Consider the following 3,625-nt stretch of genomic DNA (forward strand, 5'->3'; position numbering starts at 1 on the left):
AGGCAAGACTGGGAACTGAGGCTTTTTCGTTAGAACAAGATTGTGAAAGCTGGCCAGAAATTTAAGGATCCATTAGTGCAGGGTAACAACAAGGAAGCCTATCTCTTTCTGCCTGGATTTAGGTGCAAAGGTAAGAATCTCCTTAAGAATTCATTAGCATAGCCCTTTCTTTGCCCAGGAATTCCCTAGCTAAGAAATTAGCATAAAAATAGTTCTAGACCCAAGTGCCTTTAAAATTTTAGCAGAAGCAAAGGTTAAAACCTCTCTCAAGAAACACTCTGATAACACAGACCTCACTGGAAAAAAGCAAACCCCAATGAAGATAACTCCCTATTTTTAAAAACTTAAAATATACAAGGACACAATACACTGCACAGAGAGTAAGAAGGCACACAATAAATAGCAGAATTAAAACTTCAGTATGGTCTATAGCCACGCTACCCTGAACAAGCCCGATCCCGTCTGATCTCGGAAGCTAAGCAAGGTTGGGCCTGGTTAGTGCTTGGATGGGAGACTACTTAGAAACACCAAGTGCTGTAGGCATAAAATATAAAAATATAAGGGATTGTAAGCTGACAAGTTCCTTGCAATCTGTGAGGTCAACCAAGGGTTGCCTAAATAAATTAAATAAATAAATAAATAAATCAAATAAAACTTCAATACCTGGGATGTAAGAAGACAATTGAAAAAGAATATAAAATAAATGTGTTTAAAATGATTAAAGATATAGGTTTTTAAAAAGAGATCCCAGTAAAAAGGAATAAAGAAATTGAAAAAGAATAAGTTATATCTTGAGAAATAAAATAGTCATTGAAATTAAAATGTCAATTGGCAGGCTAAATAAAATGAGATATAGCTGAAGAGAAGATTAGTGAACTGGAAAATAGATGTGAAAAAATTACTAATAATGTAGCATAGAGAGATAAAGAGATGGAAAATATGAGAGGATAAATATTTTTAATGCATATTTTAAAGGTGTTCCAAATAGAAAATAGAAAAATTAGGGAAGAAGCAAAATCAAGGAGAAAATTATTGAGAATTTTCCAGAGCTGTTCAAAAACAGGACACAGATTTGAGACGTATACTCAGTCCTGAGCAGGACAATATGAGCTTAAATCCACAACTGGACACATTGTAACAAACTCACACAATATTAAAACAATGATAAAACATTAAAAACTATCAGAAGAAAAAGCAGATCAACTACAAAAGCTCTCAAAAGCAATAACAGAGATCAAAAGATAATAAAATAATATAGTTAAAGTGCTGAGGGAAAAATATCAGTATAGAATTTTATATACAACTGAGCTGTTATTCGAGAGTAAGTATGAGATAATATTTTTATTTATACAAAACCTGAGTGAATCACAAACTTAATTGACTATACAAGTAACTACAAGTAATTTAGGGACCATTAAAAAAGTTGCACCTAAACATAAAATATAACAGTAGGATTCAACTACACTATTAAATAATTGTAGTATCAAAGGTAGAAGGTAGAGATTTGGACTTAAAGCAAACTCATATATTTGTATAGTTCATGAGAATTGCTAAAATAATTATTAATATTGAAATCAAATTACATTTGCATGCTAAATATTTAAGTATCACCAGTAAAAGAACAGAAGTAAAATACATAACTTACAAAAGTGTGGAAAAGAGAGAAAAAAATTAAAACTTAAGTTTAAAAGAAAAGAACACAGGAGAAAAGAAGAAAAGAAGCAAAAAATATTATATAAAACTCAAATGACATTAATGTTTAATTAATGTTTCAAATGACTAATTACTGAGGGTTGAGTTCACTAATTAAAAGACAGCAATGTTCAAATTGGATTTTAAAAAAGCAGGCTATATTTTGATTAAACTAAGAATTAAAAATTGAAACGATAACAAAGACAAAAGAAAACTGATGTAGGTATTATTAATGTCAGACAAAGTAGTCTTGATAGTAAAACAAAACAAAACAGAACACATTATTAGAGATAAAGAGGGTTACCACATTACAGAGAGGAATAGTTTAAGAAAAACACAAAAATTTGAAATCAAGAGTATCTAATCATGTAGCCCAAATATAAATTCAATAAAGATGAAGAAATTATTAGGCAAAATTGAAAAATCTAAAAGAAGAATTAAAAATTTAAACACATTTATCTCAGAAAATCAGATCAGATAGAAAAATTATTAGGTGATAGGTTTTTAAGTGAGAAAATTAACAACCTTGATCTAGTTAGCATTTATGGAGCTCCTATCTGATAATAGGACATACCTTGTTTTCACGCACCCATGGGACACATAGAAATTGACCTCTTAATAAGCTACAAAGCAAATCTTTAAAATATCACAGAACTTACATCATGAGACCATGTTGTTTGGTAAAGTATTTTTGAAAATAGAAAAGAACAATTAATAGTCAATTTAAAAATGTTTTAAAACATTTGGAAGTTTCAAAACACACTTCTAAACAAACACGGGTTATAGAACAGGCCAGCATGGAATACTGTTAGAAATGAATGAAAATAAAAATACTATACCCCAAATGTAGCAGTATATATGTAACAAACATAAATTTGTTATACATATAACATTTAGTAAGGAAAAAATTAAAATTCCCAAAATTAATTAATTGAATCAATGTGAGAAGGTACAAAAAGAAAAACCCTAACCATAAAGAGAGTAATACAGGGAAACAAAAATAAAAGCCCAAAATAATGAAATGATAAATGAAGAAATAGCAGTATAAGAACTAAGTTAAAAGAATAGTTTAACACCAAAAAAAAAAAAAAAAAGAACGAGGACATTCTATCAGAATAAAAAGATAGTCATATAAATTGAATTAATATGCCTTTATGAAAAACTAACCACATTTTAAATTTTTGTTCACATTTTCTCTTGACCCTTGAAGATTTCTTTATGGACTGACTGCAATTTTTGAGCTGATTTTTGGAAATGATTTTATTATACCCTGAAGCCTGCTATTTTGATTGAATATGTTCAATATTCTTCTAAAAACAAGAGACTTTTATGTAAAATAACACTTTTATAACATGCTCGTAAGTGAATTAATAATTGTTATATTTTCTTTGAAATGCCCATGAGATTAAAACTGAAGAGGAAAAACTGTTTCTCTCCACGCTCCAAGGGTTTGTAAATAACTGATGTGTTTAGTGATCCCTTACGTGGGGCACAGCTAGAATTTAGACCCCTCTCTCTTCTCCAACAACCATTTCACACATGCTCCAAGCTGCGTGCTAAAGAAACTCTCTTATTCTAGGATTTTTCTTTTACCGTTGAAGCAACCATGATAGCTGAATGCCTTATGCTTGCTTATGGCATTCCAGGCATTTTTACAGTCGATCTTTCCTCTTGCTACTATTCCATATTCCCCTGGAGATATTATCAATAGCTCATTTGAAAATAAACTCATAAAACCTAATATGGTAAAAATAAGTATTTACAACACCACACATTCGGAATTAGCAAATGAAAGGCATGCACCAAATCCTCAATTTATGCTCATGTGGAAACTTGTTGACACATGGGTCGGTGGAAGAGGTGACAGGTGCATACACGAGTTCTACTTCGTACTGGCTAATGAGTTACTGTACGAGTCAGTTTGCTCAACTGT

At 30.7% G+C, this 3,625-nt stretch overlaps 1 pseudogene; it reads left to right on the forward strand.

The window, feature by feature from the left end:
* Positions 1-424: 424 nt before the first annotated feature.
* LOC111731423 lies at positions 425-543 on the forward strand (annotated as a pseudogene).
* The last annotated feature ends 3,082 nt before the right edge of the window (positions 544-3,625 follow it).

This window comes from Pteropus vampyrus, unplaced genomic scaffold, assembly GCF_000151845.1.
Source record: "Pteropus vampyrus isolate Shadow unplaced genomic scaffold, Pvam_2.0 Scaffold372, whole genome shotgun sequence".
Taxonomy (NCBI): domain Eukaryota; kingdom Metazoa; phylum Chordata; class Mammalia; order Chiroptera; family Pteropodidae; genus Pteropus; species Pteropus vampyrus.